This window comes from Anser brachyrhynchus (genome assembly GCF_964034855.1).
Source record: "Anser brachyrhynchus genome assembly, chromosome: 31".
NCBI lineage: Eukaryota > Metazoa > Chordata > Aves > Anseriformes > Anatidae > Anser > Anser brachyrhynchus.
Window position 1 is genome coordinate 850,823 of NC_137724.1, and position 17,165 is coordinate 867,987.

Sequence of the window (17,165 nt, forward strand, 5' to 3'; positions counted from 1 at the left end):
GAGAAACGAGCTGTAGCAGTGCAAGTTGACCCCGCAGAGGGTATTCCAACCCCTGTGGCAGACCCTGTGTCTGGATTAGAGAAACGAGCTGTAGCAGTGCAAGTTGCCCCTGTAGACAAGGTGAAGAAATGGTATAGAGGCTCAGGTCGTTTAGAACGCAAACAGTCTTCTGCTAAGTCTGGGCATAGTGAAGACGAGGCTGGGCCATCAAAGATGCAGGAGACTGAAGATGAGGATGAGGATGTCGAAAAATCAACAGTAACTACCCGGACTCTACACCAGCCATCAAAGGTGCAGGAGACTGAAGATGAGGATGAGGGTGTCGAAAAATCAACAGTAACTACCCGGACTCTATACCAGCGTGAGCTACGAGATGTGCGAAAAGATTTTGGTCGCTGTATAGGCGAGCAGCTTGTCACCTGGCTGCTCCGGTGCTGGGACACTGGAGCCAATTATGTGGAGGGCAAGGAAGCCAGGCGGCTGGGATCCCTTGCTAGGGGCGCATGCATTGACAAAGCAATTGGAGATGGAGCACGATCTCGCAGTCTCTGGAGGCATCCCCTGTCAGCTGTGCAGGAAAGGTATCCCTTCAAGGAAGAACTTGTATGTCTACCAGGCAAATGGACCACCATGGAGAAGGGAATTCAGTACCTGAGGGAATTGGCCGTACGGGAAGTAATTTATAAGGACCTAGACGACGCACAAACATCCGCAGATCCAGATGCAGTCCAGTGTACACCACCTATGTGGCGGAAGTTTGTACGGAGTGCACCATCATCATATGCCAGCTCATTGGCAATACTAGCCTGGAAAGCGGAGGAGAATCCCCCAGTGAATGAAGTGGCTAAATTACTCCGGCAGTACGAAGGAAATCTCTCCTCTTCCCTACAGGCCTGTGTCTCGGCTGTGGAGAAACTCTCTGAAGAGGTCCACCAACTTAAAGAGAATTTATCTTCCCCTCCACCTGAACGAACCAGTGTCCACCAGCTAAAAGAGAATGCTTTAGAGAAACTTTCTGAAAAGATCCACCAACTTGAAGAAAGATTATCTTCCCCTCCACCTGAACGAACCAGTGTCCACCAGCTAAAAGAGAATACTTTGGAGAAACTTTCTGAAAAGATCCACCAACTTGAAGAGAGATTATTTTCCTCCCCACCTATACAAACCAGTGTCTCAGCTATCAGGGGTAAACATTCATCTATGCAAGGAAGACAATATGGTGGGCACACCGCGCCACCCTGTGGTTTTACCTACGTGACCATGGAGAGGACATGAGAAAATGGATGGAAAATCTACTGCGACCCTAGAGGCACGGGTGGGTGAATTGCAAAGGAAAACAATTGGGAAAAAGGAGTTCTCTGAAAAGTTTGCTGCTCCAACTTCCAGCAGGCAGTCCTTTAAACACAGAAATGAAGATTCTGACCAGGACTAGAGGGGCCCTGCCTCCAGCCAGGGGGAGGAAAGGGACAATCGAGTTTATTGGACTGTGTGGATTCGATGGCCTGGCACGTCAGACGCACAGAAGTATAAGGCTTTGGTAGACACCGGTGCACAATGTACTCTAATGCCATCAAGCTATAAAGGGCCAGAGCCCATCTGTATTTATGGTGTGACGGGGGGATCCCAGCAGTCCACTAGCAGTCCACTAACAGTGGACTATCGTGGCCTGAACGAAGTCACGCCACCACTGAGTGCTGCAGTGCCGGACATGCTAGAACTCCAGTATGAACTGGAATCAAAGGCAGCCAAGTGGTATGCCACAATTGATATCGCTAATGCATTTTTCTCCATCCCTCTAGCAGCACAGTGCAGGCCACAGTTTGCTTTCACTTGGAGGGGAGTCCAATATACTTGGAATCGGCTGCCCCGGGGTGGAAACACAGCCCTACCATTTGCCATGGACTGATCCAGTCTGCGCTGGAGCAGGGGGAAGCTCCTGAACACCTGCAGTACATCAATGACATCATTGTGTGGGGTGACACTGCAGAAGAAGTTTTCGAGAAAGGGAAGAAAATAGTCCAAATCCTTCTGAAGGCCGGTTTTGCCATAAAACAGAATAAAGTTAAAGGACCTGCACGAGAGATCCAGTTTTTAGGAATAAAATGGCAAGATGGGCGTCGTCAAATCCCAATGGATGTGATCAACAAGATAACAGCTATGTCTCCACCAACTAGCAAAAAAGAAACACAAACTTTCCTAGGTGTCATGGGGTTTTGGAGAATGCACATTCCAAATTACAGTCTGATTGTAAACCCGCTCTACCAAGTAACCCGTAAGAAGAATGCTTTTGAATGGGGCCCTGAGCAACGACAAGCCTTTGAACAAATTAAGCAGGAAATAGTTCATGCAGTAGCCCTCAGGCCAGTCCGAACAGGACCAGATGTAAAGAATGTGCTCTACACCGCAGCCGGGGAGAATGGTCCCACCTGGAGCCTCTGGCAGAAAGAACCTGGGGAAACTCGAGGTCGACCCCTGGGGTTTTGGAGTCGGGGATACAGAGGATCTGAAGCCCGCTATACTCCAACTGAAAAGGAGATATTGGCAGCATATGAAGGAGTTCGATCTGCTTCGGAAGTGGTCGGTACTGAAGCGCAGCTCCTCCTGGCACCCCGACTGCCGGTACTAGGCTGGATGTTCAAAGGAAGGGTCCCCTCTACACATCATGCAACTGATGCTACATGGAGCAAGTGGGTTGCACTGATTACTCAGCGGGCTCGAATAGGAAACCCCAGTCGCCCAGGAATCTTGGAGGTGATTATGGACTGGCCAGAAGGCAAATACTTTGGGATATCATCAGAGGAGGAGGTGGTTCGTGCTGAAGAAGCCCCACTGTACAACAAGCTACCGGAAAATGAGAAGAAATATGCCTTGTTCACTGACGGGTCCTGTCGTATTGTGGGAAAGCATCGGACCTGGACTGGCAACATAAAGGTGAATTATTTATAGCCCGATGGGCCCATGACACCTCAGGCCATCAAGGTAGAGATGCAACCTACAGATGGGCTCGTGATCGAGGGGTGGACCTGACCATGGACACTATAGCACAGGTTATTCATGACTGTGAAACATGTGCTGCAATCAAGCAAGCCAAACGGTCAAAACCTCTTTGGTATGGAGGACGATGGCTGAAATATAAATATGGAGAGGCCTGGCAGATTGATTACATCACACTCCCTCAAACCCGCAACGGCAAGCGCCACGTACTTACAATGGTGGAAGCAACCACCGGATGGCTGGAAACATATCCTGTGCCCCATGCCACCGCCCGGAACACTATCCTGGGCCTTGAAAAGCAAGTCCTATGGCGACATGGCACCCCAGAGAGAATTGAGTCAGACAACGGGACTCATTTCCGAAACAACCTTATAGACACTTGGGCCAAAGAACATGGTATTGAGTGGGTGTATCACATCCCCTATCATGCACCAGCCTCTGGAAAAGTTGAACGATACAATGGACTGTTGAAGACTACACTGAAAGCAATGGGTGCTGGGACATTCAAAAATTGGGATACACATTTGGCAAAGGCCACCTGGTAAGTCAATACCAGGGGATCTGCCAACCGAGCTGGACCTGCCCAATCAAACCTGTTACGCACTGTAGAAGGGGATAAAGTTCCTGTAGTGCACGTAAGAAACATGCTGGGTAAAACAGTCTGGGCTACTCCTGCCTCAGGAAAAGGCAAACCCATTCGTGGAATTGCTTTTGCTCAGGGACCTGGATGCACTTGGTGGGTAATGCAAAAGAATGGGGAGGTCCAGTGTGTACCTCAAGGGGATTTGATACTGGGTGAGAATAGCCCATGAGTTGAATTGTAGTATGTTAATTATTATATAATAATGTATGTCATCACTACTATGATTGCTATATATCATAGATGAAAATGGTGACTAATTAGAATGTATTGGACAGTGTGTAACCTGAGCATGACTTAAATGGTATGGAATAAGGGGTGGATATCTGTCCTGGTTCCAGTTAGGACAGAGTTAAGTAGCTCATAGTAGCTGGTAGGGTGCTATGTTTTGGATTAGGATGACTTGCCGAGGCGACCGGCTCCGGGGCAGACGCGTGCTGCAACGGAGCACGGGATCGGGACAGGCAGGGCTATTTTTCGGGCATCGAGCCTACGTGAGGGAGCCGCCAGGCACCGGCAGCCCTCGTGAGGGAGGCTGACGAGGCGTAGGCGGAGCCAGCAGCATCAGCGACAGCGTCAGCGGCGGGCCTTTTAAATCGGGCACCACCGCCATTTCAGAGCCACTTGCCAAGGCGACCGGCTCCGGGGCAGACGCGTGCTGCAACGGAGCGCGGGATCGGGACAGGCAGGGCTATTTTTCGGGCATCGAGCCTACGTGAGGGAGCCGCCAGGCACCGGCAGCCCTAGTGAGGGAGGCTGACGAGGCGTAGGCGGAGCCAGCAGCGTCAGCGACAGCTCCTCCCCCCGGCCGTTCAAAGGCAGCCCTTAGGGAGCGCGAGCGACCAGGAGCGCGGCGAACAGGGCCGGCAAACAGGGAGTGACACGGGGGGAGTGACGCAGCAGTTAGCGAGGCAGTTAGTGCGGGCAGGGCTGGCAGGAAGGGCGGAGCGCTCACACCCTCCCATAGGGACAACTCCTCCAACGGCACTCTCCCGTCAGCTGGGCTGCGATGGTCTCCACCAGGCACGGTGCTTTCTCTAGGAAGTCAGTACACACCCAGACCGACTGCCCGCCCAAACATGCGGCAGTTCAGGTCTCCGGATGCGGGGAGTGTCTGAGCCTCTTGCTGCCATCGGCGGGAGGCAGAGAGACTGCTTGCGTGAGGTGCGAGCAGGTGGACGACCTGGTCCGCATGGTGGCGGAGCTCAAGGAGGAGGTGCAGAGGTTGAGGGATATCAGGGAGTGCGAGCGGGAGATAGACTGGTGGAGCGACTCCCTGCAGGACCGGAGGGAGAGGGACCAGGGTGAGACGCTCCAAAGGGGGGTGGGCCCCCTGCCCTGTCGCCATCGGGCAGAGGGAGGGGACCTGCGAGTTGAGGAGGAATGGAGACAGGTCCCTGCTCGACCTCGCAGGAGATGCCCTCCCCTTCCGGTGCCGCCTTCCCAGGTGCCCTTGAACAATAGGTTTGAGGCCCTGGAGCTGGAGAGACCGGCGGGTGAGGATGAGGTAGGAAGCCTACCCAGGAGGATGCCTGAGGTGAGGAAGTTGACTCCACGCCTCAGGACTGCCTCCACCAAGAAAGAAAGAAGGGTGATTGTTGTGGGCGACTCCCTCCTCAGGGGAACGGAGGGCCCTATTTGTCGGCCTGACCCCACACGTAGGGAAGTCTGCTGCCTCCCTGGGGCCAGGGTCAGAGACATTACCAGGAAGCTTCCAAACCTGGTTCGCCCCTCTGACTATTACCCGCTTTTGATAGTCCAGGCTGCCAGTGACGATGTTGAAAAGAGAAGCCTCAAGGCTATCAAACAGGACTATAGGGGGCTGGGACGATTGGTGGAGGGAGCGGGAGTGCAGGTGGTGTTTTCGTCCATCCCTACGGGGGAAGGGAGAGGCACAGAGAGGACATGGAAAGCTCGCGTGGTTAATAGGTGGCTCAGAGGCTGGTGCCAGCACAAAAATTTTGGGTTTTTTCACCATGGGGAGCTTTACTCGGCACCCGGCCTGATGGCCCCAGACGGGTCCCTATCTCCAAGGGGAAAACGGATCCTAGGCCAGGAGCTGGCGGGACTCATAGAGAGCGCTTTAAACTAGGTAAGAAGGGGGACGGGGCTCAAACAAGGCTTGTTGGAGCTGTGCTGGGGGAAACAATGGCTAGGCCAGGGAAGAAGGCGATGGCCCAGCTGAAGTGCATCTACACTAATGCACACAGCATGGGTAACAAACAGGAGGAGCTGGAAGCCATTGTGCAGCAGGCAGGCTACGACTTGGTTGCCATCACGGAGACGTGGTGGGACCGCTCCCACGACTGGAGTGCTGCAATGCCTGGCTATCGGCTCTTCAGGAGGGACAGGCAGCACAGAGGGGGTGGTGGCGTGGCTCTCTACATTAGAGAATCTTTTGATGTTGATGTTGTGGAACTCCAGGCTGGGAATGATAAGGTTGAATCCCTGTGGGTTAGGATCCGCGGGAAGGCCGGCAAGGCTAACTTCCTGGTCGGGGTCTGTTATAGGCCGCCGAACCAGGATGAGGAGACGGATGAGGAGTTTTATAGGCAACTGACAGAAGTTGCAAAATCGTCGGCGCTTGTCCTCGTGGGGGACTTCAACTTCCCGGACATATCCTGGAAACACAACACGGCACAGAGAAAGCAGTCTAGGAGGTTTCTGGAGAGCGTGGGAGATAGCTTCCTGACGCAGCTGGTCAGCGAACCTACCAGGGGTGGTGCCCCGCTAGACCTTCTCTTCACAAACAGAGAAGGACTGGTGGGAGATGTGGTGGTCGGAAACTGTCTTGGGCAGAGTGACCACGAAATGGTAGAGTTCTCTATTCTTGGCGAGGCCAGGAAGGGGACCAGTAAAACTGCTGTATTGGACTTCCGGAGGGCTGACTTTGAGCTGCTCAGGACGCTGGTTGGCCGAGTCCCTTGGGAGGCGGTTCTGAAGGGCAGAGGAGTCCAGGAAGGCTGGGCGCTCCTCAAGAAGGAAATCGTGATGGCACAGGAGCGGTCCGTCCCCACGTGTCCAAAGACGAGCCGGCGTGGAAGAAGACCGGCCTGGCTCAACAGAGAGTTGCGGCTTGTGCTTAGCAGAAAAAAGAGGGTTTATAATCTTTGGAAAAAAGGGCGGGCCACTCAGGAGGACTACAAGGATGTAGCGAGGCTGTGCAGGGAGAAAATTAGAAAGGCCAAAGCTCATCTGGAGCTCAACCTGGCTACTGCCGTTAAAGACAACAAAAAATCCTTTTACAAATATATCAACGCGAAACGGAGGACTAAGGAGAATCTCCATCCTTTACTGGATGCGAGGGGAAACCTAGTTCCTGAGGATGAGGAAAAGGCTGAGGTGCTTAATGCCGCCTTTGCCTCAGTCTTTAGCGGCAATACCGGTTGTTCTCTGGATACCCAGTGCCTTGAGCTGGTGGAAGGGGATGGGGAACAGGACGTGGCCTTCGCTATCCATGAGGAAATGGTTGGCGACCTGCTACGGAGCTTGGATGTGCGCAAGTCGATGGGGCCGGATGGGATGCACCCGAGGGTACTGAAAGAACTGGCGGAGGAGCTGGCCGAGCCGCTTACCATCATTTATCGGCAGTCCTGGCTATCGGGGGAGGTCCCAGTTGACTGGCGGCTAGCCAATGTGACGCCCGTCTATAAGAAGGGCCGCAGGGCAGACCCGGGGAACTATAGGCCTGTCAGTTTGACCTCAGTGCCAGGAAAGCTCATGGAGCAGATTATCTTGAGGGTCATCACGCGGCACTTGCAGGGCAAGCAGGTGATCAGGCCCAGTCAGCATGGGTTTATGAAAGGCAGGTCCTGCTTGACGAACCTGATCTCCTTCTATGACCAAGTGACGTGCTTGGTGGATGAGGGAAAGGCTGTGGATGTGGTTTACCTTGACCTCAGTAAGGCTTTTGACACAGTTCCCCACAACATTCTCCTCAAGAAACTGGCTGCTCGGGGCTTGGACTGGCGTACGCTTCGCTGGGTTAGAAACTGGCTAGATAGCCGGGCCCAGAGAGTTGTGGTGAATGGAGTCAAATCTGGTTGGAGGCCAGTCACTAGTGGTGTCCCCCAGGGCTCGGTACTGGGGCCGGTCCTCTTTAATATCTTTATCGATGATCTGGATGAGGGCGTCCAGTGCACCCTCAGTAAGTTTGCAGATGACACCAAGCTAAGTGCGTGTGTCGATCTGCTCGAGGGCAGGAAGGCTCTGCAGGAGGATCTGGATAGGCTGGAGCGATGGGCTGAGGTCAACTGTATGAAGTTCAACAAGGCCAAGTGCCGGGTCCTGCATCTGGGGCGCAACAACCCCAAGCAAAGCTACAGGCTGGGAGATGAGTGGCTGGAAAGCTGCCTGGCCGAGAGGGACCTGGGAGTATTGGTTGATAGTCGGCTGAATATGAGCCAGCAGTGTGCCCAGGTGGCCAAGAAGGCCAACAGCATCCTGGCCTGCATAAGAAGCAGTGTGGCCAGCAGGTCTAGGGAAGTGATTGTGCCCCTGTACTCGGCTCTGGTGAGGCCGCAACTCGAGTACTGTGTTCAGTTCTGGGCCCCTCGCTACAGGAAGGACATGGACGTGCTCGAGCGAGTCCAGAGAAGGGCGACCAAGCTGGTGAGGGGTCTGGAGAACAAGTCTTACGAGGAGCGGCTGAGGGAGCTGGGCTTGTTCAGCCTGGAGAAGAGGAGGCTCAGGGGCGACCTTATCGCTCTCTACAGTTACCTTAAAGGAGGCTGTAGCAAGGTGGGGGTTGGTCTATTCTCCCACATGCCAGGTGACAGGACGAGGGGGAATGGGCGAAAGTTGCGACAGGGGAGGTTTAGGTTGGATGTTAGGAAGAACTTCTTTACTGAAAGGGTTGTAAGGCATTGGAATGGGCTGTCCAGGGAAGTGGCAAAGTCACCATTCTTTGAGGTCTTTAAGAGACGTTCCGATATAGAGCTTAGTGATATGGTTTTTGTAGGACTTGTTAGTGTTAGGTCATAGGTTGGACTAGGTGATCTTGGAGGTCTCTTCCAACCTAGATGATTCCGTGATTCTGTGATTCTGTGATAATGTCAATTATTATAGGAACGCTCAATATTATGTGTCTATGTGTGTGTATGTTTATTACAACCTTTCCTTATTTTTAATTGGGCTAATTTTGCACATTAAAATTGTATTCTTCCCATTTCCATTTCAGTATCTACTTGTTGAGCATAGTTCAAAGACTCTGCACACAACGAGCCAGGCTCTCTGTGAATATAAACAAAAGAAAGGAGCCTGCACTGCCTTCTTTGTCTGACGTCCTTCCTCTGAGACCTGGTCTGGATCTGCAGGGGAAGTCCCCATGTGCAGGGGTGAAGAGGAAAACAGCCCCATCCCAGCAGCACAGCCAGGGAGCACCAGCGCTTGGTGCCTGCAGAGCTGCTCTCTTGCCACTGCCGCCCTCTCGTGCTGAGCCCTGCTGGTGGGGTCAGGCCCGGCTGCTCCTGTAGCTTGGTGCCAGTGCTGCTGTGGGGCTGTGCTGGGACTGCAGGCAGGGACAGGCAGTGGGCACGGCAGTGGCACAGCTGGCCTCCACTTGCTGCAGCACTTCCCTCCTAAGAGGGGATCTCCTCCGGGCACAGCCTGAAGGCTGAGGCCTTCCTGCAAAGTTGCTGTCAAGAACAAGACCAAGGAAGAGACTCCAAAGAGGCTCTGTGCTTTGCTGCTTTCCAGATGGGCTCGGGGTGGTGAGAGCAGAGTCCAGCATGGAGTTTAGGGATCTGGGGCTGGTTCACAAGATCCCTGTTAGTTGCTAGTGGCCATGCAGCTGATGAATATTTCTAATTCCTAGACACTCGGGCTCCACAGAACATGATGGTGCTGATGGCAGATGAGTTTTTATTTATTTATTTATTTATTTTTTCCTGGAGGGATCCAGGAGTTTCCAGGAGAGCCCAGGTGATCTGCAGGGGCAATATGAGCCTGGGAGACAACCGCAGAGCGTGAGCCTGTCCAAGGTGGACTGACCAGAGCTCAAGTGCTCAATCTGGTGTGAGCAGGCAGAGGAGAGTTCTGCAGCCCCAGGGCGCGCAGCAGCCCCAGCTAAGGAGTCTGGTGAGTGATTCCTTGCAGCCGTGGGGCAATGGCAGTGACCCCATGAGCTGGGTCTGCCTCCCAACCTGCCCAGCACAGCCCGGCAGAGTGCCCCCCATGGCCCAGGCACTGCAGCCCCATTGCTCTGCAGAGCAGCACTGCCATCTGGGGCTGGGGCTGGGGCTGGGACCGGGGCCGGGGCTGGGACTGGGAAGGCGCTTCCCCCGAGTGTCTTCTAGGCCAGCTTCAGGCACATGGCTTCTGGACGTGAGCATGATCTTCACTGTGCACAAGGAGCTGAGAGACCACAAACAGGCACGGGGCTGGAACATTGCCTGCAAGGTGCCTCCTGCCCTAGCACCCCACAGGAGTGGCACAGAACTGGCTGCTGTGCGTCAGAGAGGCTGTGAGTCCAGCAGCAGTGCCATGGGCTTGAAGGATCACAACCAGCTCACTTCTACCTGGGCAGATTCTGGCCCAAGAAGGGGGTGTTTTGTAGGTATGGTATTAGGAGGGCAGTGGTGCCTCAGAAGCTCTGAGTCCAGTAGGAAGCGAATGGCTGTTAAACAGCCTGTGAGTTGACTTCTTTCTGAAGTAGCTGACAGGTCATCCCTTGAATCCTGGCTGGGATCTGTGCCTCTAGGCTCACATCTGCTGGTCTCCATGACAGGCCAGCAGATGCACCTGCTTTGCACATAGTTTGTGAGATCCTCTCTCCCTAAGGACCTGGTAGGCCCCATTGAGGAAGAGGTCTTGAAGAGGTGTTGTCATGTCAGAGGTTTCAGCTTTTGCCTCATTCATCCTTCAGGGCTGCTTTCAGTTTTCGACACAGAGGGGGCCACTGCCTCCCAGATGCCTGGGGAACACAAAGCCTTCATGAGGCCATGGAAAAAGTTACCCTGAGTCCATAGGAACCATTTTGGAACCAAAACACGTAGGCAGGAAGCGCACTTTTGTGGTGTTGCAGAGCTGCTGGGCACATTGTGCAGGGTGCTCCGACAGCCTTTGTGTCCTTCTCCATGCTGGCTTAGGAGCTGCTTCTTTCTCAGGAACAGAGCAGCCAGCTGAGGTGAGACAGATACTCTGAGTTCATGAAAACCATCAGAAAACTGCCCCTAAGAAGATTACTGATATGGGGAAGGCAGGAGGAACCTGGCCAGGAGAGATGTGAGATTTGAGAGGAAAGAGGAGCTTGGACAGCAGAAGCCAACAATTTTGGAGAGGTGAGAATATTCAGGTAATGTTGATCCCACCATAAAGCTGACTTAAAGCAGTCATGTGAGGCCCTTACCCTCTTTTAACCTGTTACGTTAATACCTAAATCTAAATGCCACTCCACACCCTGACAGGAATCCGCTGCTCTAACTTTTGACCACAATATCCCTTGAAGCCAAAATTAGTCCATGACCCCTTTCCGTTACCTTTACTCTCTTGCTCACCCTGATCCCTGCCCTTAACACTAGCATTGAAATGCTCTATTTAACCCTAGTCTTCTAGCAGACCTAAACAAAACCCTCAACCAGAGAGCTTGCCCATACCCTAACCACAGACCTGACACCCCAAGCAGAACACCAAACCCTCCCGCTAAACATCTGCTTAATCTCTCACCCAGAAAGATTTGCCGTAGTCCCTAATGCCATACATGAACAACTATCATTCAAAGCCTGTCTTCCTGTGCATTAACCTTCTCACCTTTAACCCTTTTCCTAACCCTTACCTTTAGGTTCTTCTTCCTTTGGGGCAGGGCAGGAACCATGAGATTGCTGTGCAGTCACATGGCGTTCATAGATGGATGTGAAGGGCCATGGATCTGAGCAGCTTGTAGGCCACAAGGAGGAGATGGGTGGGAATGCTCTGATGAGCTCAGCTCTGCCTCAGAATCTCCCGCACCAGCAGGAGGAATGTGACTGTGGAAGGGACTGTGAGGTCACCTCTGTCTCTGCAGTTGATAGGGCAGCAGCAGGAACGTGTCACGGAAAGGGACTGTGAGGTCACTTCTGTCTGAAGTAGCTGACAGGTCACACTTTCACCTAGGATGTGTACTTTTTGGCTGACATCTGCCAGTGGACCTGGTAGGCCAGCAGAAGGCACCTGGTTGGCATGCTGACTGTGGGATCCCCTCTGCCTACACACCCAGGAGGACCCATACAGAAAGAAGGCCTGAATATGGGTGGTCCTGTCCCTTCTGCTTGAGTACATGACTGGACAGCAGCCGGTGCAAGGCTTCGTTGTGTCTACACAGGAAGCTGCAAGGCCAGCAGCAGGACCATGGTTTGGAAGATGCTGGCGAGGTGACTTCTGTCTGGTTGGCTGACAGGCCACTAGAAGGCCGATGGGTTGGGATGCCTACTTCAGCAGTGGTTTCCACCCTGATGGAGCTTTCTTTGGTAGTAGGAAAGAGCAGGAGAGAAAAAACTGCAACAAAGTGCACCTTGGAAGGTTGGCACTGGCCATGAAGAGGAAGAAATGTCCCTCAAAGGGTTGTGCTGTGGTGCTAGAGGTCACCCAAAGACCGTCTGTGATCAGAACATGGCTTTGTGTTTCAAGGAACAGCGTGGTGAGGGTTGACAAGACATCGGTGAAACCACCAAAATGCCGGGATGAGAGCAAGGTGGTGAACAGAGATGGGTGTCTGCAGCCTTCAAGGAAATAGGGCAAAGTGTGGGGCAGCATAGGGAAGTCTGGAGAGGACAAAGAGGTGGGTGCTGGCAAGAAGAGAAGGCCCCAACAGCCCTGACATTTTTGTCCCCTTGGATAGAGCTTCTGAGGAGATGAGATATAGTCATTGCAAGGAAGCTCATTGCTTTCTTGAGACCCTGTGCAGAGGCAGGGAGGTGTCATACCATTGTTCTTCTCCTGGCATCACACTGCCCACCACATCCCACAGACCCCCAGGAAAAGCCCTGAGCCAGACATGGGCATGCAGGATCTCCCCACCCAAAGGTTGGACTCAGGACCCGGCCCTTTTACTTCACCACAACAAACCCAGAGTTTTCTCAGCACAGTGCTTTGCCTATCTGTAATCATGGCCTCCAATTATCTGCCCTAAAAAGTCCCTGAGGAGAATCTCTTGGTAACAGCCCTCAGTGGGGCCCATTAATACTCCAAGTCACTTCAACTTTTCCTTCTGACTTTACTTTCTCAAGCAATCGCATCACTCTCCTCTCAGTACCTGAGGTTCACAGGCTGAGCACGAAAATTCACCATGGAATTCATGAAAATGCAGAAACACCTAAGGAAACGTATGTCTTCCATAGTTTTATTCAGGTTATCAAGACTTGGACAGCTAATTGGAGAGCTTTCATGGTGTAGTTAAGGAGGAAGATTTCAAAAAGCACCTAATAAAAATCTTTTCTCATTTTAAAGGGTGGATTTTGTTGCATTTCAGTTTTGAGCATCTTTCTTCAATTGATATTAATGCAAGGCTTCTCCTATGGAGATATCCATAGGGAGGAAAAGCAGACTCTTGAGGTCTGACAGTGCATGGACAACCTTGCTCCTCACCACCCCAACCCTGACATTTCTCTCATGGCCACCTGGCACTTGCATCACTTTTCCTTACACCAGACTTCTGCACTGAAATCTGCAGCTGGATGTTATGGCCCGTTTGCACCAGCTCCCACCTGCTTTCCTCAGAGACCTGGCTGCACACAGGCACAGAAGGGTTTTTCCTTATTTTAAAACAGACAACAAGAAAACATGCTGCAATTTTTTAAACAGCAAAGCAAGCTCCTCATCTTGTATGTCTCCAGTGAGGTTTACCTTTGTCCTGGTTCCAGTTAGGACAGAGTTAAGTAGCTCATAGTAGCTGGTAGGGTGCTATGTTTTGGATTAGGATGAGAAGAGCGCTGATAACATGCTGATGTTTTAATTGTTGCAGAGCAGTGTTTACACCAGGCCAAGGACTTTTCGGCTTCTTGCTCTGTCCTGCCAGCGAGCAGGCTGGGGGTGCAGCAGGAGCTGGGAGGGGACAGACCCAGGACAGCTGACCCAAACTGGCCAAAGGGGTATTCCATACCATCTGACGTCATGCTAAACAATATATAGGGGTGGCTGGCCGGGGTGGGGGGCCGGCTGCTCGGGAATAGGCTGGGCATCGGTCAGCGGGTGGTGAGCAATTGCATTGTGCATCACTTGTTTTCTTACACATTATTATTGTTAATACTATTACCATTATCACTATTATTATTATTATTGTTATTATTATTTTCCTGTCTTAATAAACTGTCTTTATCTCAACTCACAGGCTTCACTTTCCCGTTTCTCTCCCCCATCCCAGAGAGGGAGGGGGGAGGGTGAGCGAACGGCTGTGTGGTGTTTAGCTGCCAGCCGGGTTAAACCACAACAACCTTCCCAAAAGGATGACTGTAAATTAAATATTTTATCCTGATTGATAGGAAATTATAAGTATTAAGATAAGTATTATTCCGTATGATCCTAATTCAATGATAAATGATGAGGAGCTTGCTACAGAAACAATTAGGCAGACTGCTAATAGATGGGCAAGCTTGAACTCAATGAACCTCAAAGCAGCAACTGGGTCAGTGAGAGCGGCCTGAATGATCAGAGTAAGGGGAGGGCAAAGCAGGAGAACCATGGGAAGTGCATAGATCCAGACAGGCAGATGGAAAGGGGACATTCAACAGGGATTGTTTATTCGAGATGGGTGGAAGTACCTGGAAGATGAGGGAGTACACCATGATGGACAAAGCGATGACAATGCAAGTACAGGTGACCATCAGTATTTCTTCTCCTGGGATGAAAATAGATCCTGAAAATTCACCTGAAGAAGGTTGTAGGTCACTGGTGAAGGAACTGTCTTTTTGTGCCATCACCAATGCGGATTACAAAAACACTTCCACACATAACGGTAATACGTCCCACCCCATCATGTCATCCTGTGGGGCAGGGGAGAGGGAGCTGACAGCCAAGGGACACATTTGAGTGTGGAAGGTGGGGCCCAGCAGAGACAAGGAGTCAAGGCAGTGGGGTGGGGGAGGCCAGGAGAAGCAGCCCAAGGGGTGGCGCTGCTTGTGAGCACACATTTGTGCCAGGAGCCTGAGTGGGCAGCAGCTGTGCGCAGGCGAGGGGAGGCCAGGAAGCACATGCCAAGAGCGCTTCTGCCTGCAGAGACAAGGCTGGGGCTGAGGGCAAGGGGAGAGGCAGGCCCAGGGCAGGGGGCTGCAAAGGCGCTGCTGAGCTCCCTGCCCCTGCAGCAGCCGCACTGGCCCTCAGCAGATGTGCTGGTCAGCACGCACTGGGAGGTCCTTGCGTGCATCAGAGAGCAGCAAGGAGGGTGCTAGAGAGGACTGGGGTGAGGTGGGTGGCAGAGCCCCATGCAGGGGCTGGCTGGGGGTCCCCTCTGCTGCAGCCACAGAGCGTGGCAGGAGGAGGGCAGGCAGGGCTCGTGGCCACGGGGCAGAGCCTGGCCCTGGACGCTCCATGACCGCCTTGCAGGTCCTGGCAGGCTGCGGTGAGGGGACGAATGCCCTGGGCCCCCTTCCTACTCTGCCCAGGCCAGCAAGGGCCCAGAGCGGCCTCCTCTCCCCTGCCCCTGCAGCTCTGGGCTCCCTTCCCCAGCCCTGGCTCTGCAGCACCAAACCCTGCTGGGAGCCCTCCCCTGCATGCTCCCACCACTCCCTGACGCTGCTGGTGCCCTCTGCCAGGCACTGCCCAGCCCAGCCCCTGCCCACCTCTCCCCACCTCCCGGACCTCTCCCCAACACAGCCCAGCCCAGACCAGCCCAGCAGCCCAGGCTGGGCTGGCCCCAGAGCAGTGCCCACCGCAGGCTGCTGCAGGGCTCTGGGCACGGCCACCACAGTCCCAGCCCCTCGCAAGGCACCGCAGCTGCTGGGACAAGGGAGGCTCTGGGCCTCCCCAGCAGCCCCCAGACTGGGGCTAGTCATACCACAGGAAATGGAGGTCAGTGAAGCTGCAGACTGCCCCACCGAGTAGTGAGGGGCAGCCCCAAAGGCCACCTTCTTCTGGTGGCAGCTGGGCTCTTGGCCCTGAGCCCCTCCTCCATGCTGGAGTTGCTCCCCCTGCTGCAGAGGAGATGGGAAGAGACAGGCCCTGAGACCAGTGAATCTCTCATGCCTTCTTTATTGACTTTCTCTGCACAGGAAGATTGGTTCTTAAAGTACCGTAGATGATTGGGTCAAAACAAAAATCAACAGGTAGGAGGATAAGAAGAAATTTCTTTAAATAAAAATAATACTATCACATGTTTGAAAAAGTAATAATAAAGACAATTTCAAAATATTTTCCTAACATTTTGTGAGAAACCCTGTTACTACTGTTAACATGATGGGCATATTACCAACGCTGAAGAAGCATGTATGCAAATAGTTTCCTTACTGCATTCTTCAGCTCCTGGTTCCTCATGCTATAGATGAGGGGGTTCACTGCTGGAGGCACCACCGAGTACAGAAATGACACCAGCAGGTCCATGGATGGGGAAGAGATAGAGGGTGGCTTCAGGTAGGCAAAGAAGCCAGTGCTCACAAACAGGGAGACCACGGCCAGGTGAGGGAGGCACATGGAAAAGGCTTTGTGCCGGCCCTGCTCAGAGGGCATCCTCAGCACCACCTTGAAGACTTGCACATAGGACACCACAATGAAAACAAAACAACCAAATGTTAAAGAAAGACTAAAGACGAGTAGTCCAGCTTCCCTGAGGTAGGCATGTGAACAAGAGAGCTTGAGGATCTGGGGGATTTCACAGAAGAACTGGTCCACAGCATTGCCTTGGCAGAGGGGCAGGGAAAATGTATTGGCCGTGTGCAGGACAGCATCGAGAAAGCCACTGCCCCAGGCAGCTGCTGCCATCTGGGCACAAACTCTGCTGCCCAGGAGGCTCCCGTAGTGCAGGGGTTTGCAGATGGCAACGTAGCGGTCATAGGCCATGACAGTGAGGAGGGAATACTCTGCTCCAAGCAAGAAGAATAAAAAGAAGACCTGGGCAGCACATCCTTCATAGGAGATGGCCCTGTTGTCCCACAGGGAATTGGCCATGGCTTTGGGACAGTGGTGGTAATAGTGCCCAGGTCGAGGAGGGCGAGGTTGAGGAGGAAGAAGTACATGGGGGTGTGGAGGCGGTGGTCACAGGCTACGGCTGTGAGGATGAGGCCGTTGCCCAGGAAGGCAGCCATATAGATGCCCAGGAAGAGCCTGAAGTGCAGGAGCTGCAGCTCGCGCATGTCTGCGAATGGCAGGAGGAGGAACTCGCTCACTGAGCTGATGTTGGGCATGGGGTTCTTCCCAAGGAGGAAAAAACATTAATAAAGTTAACATAACTGAAAAAAAAAAAAAAAAAAACTTTAAAAAAGAAGAAAGAGCAAAACTTGTTCCATTTCTCATATAACCCTCCTGAAAACAATTTTCCCCTTTCAGGCAGATATTTAGCAGGTCCCTTCCATGTGCTCTGCTTGATGCTGCCTGAGGGTGTCCCTGGGGATTCTGCTGTGGGCAATGC

The 17,165-nt window shown here is 52.9% G+C and overlaps 1 long non-coding RNA gene and 1 pseudogene across 2 annotated transcripts in view; both read right to left on the reverse strand.

Moving 5' to 3' along the window:
• LOC308184368 overlaps positions 1–17,165 on the reverse strand; it is a 342,195-nt gene that overhangs the window by 297,404 nt on the left and 27,626 nt on the right. The gene's annotated exons all lie outside the window — the stretch shown is intronic.
• Positions 13,408–17,000, reverse strand: LOC308184352 (olfactory receptor 14A16-like; annotated as a pseudogene). Its single transcript, XR_013956160.1, has 2 exons — positions 14,041–17,000; positions 13,408–13,453 (listed from the first exon to the last, which is right to left on the reverse strand). The product of XR_013956160.1 is annotated as an olfactory receptor 14A16-like (transcript).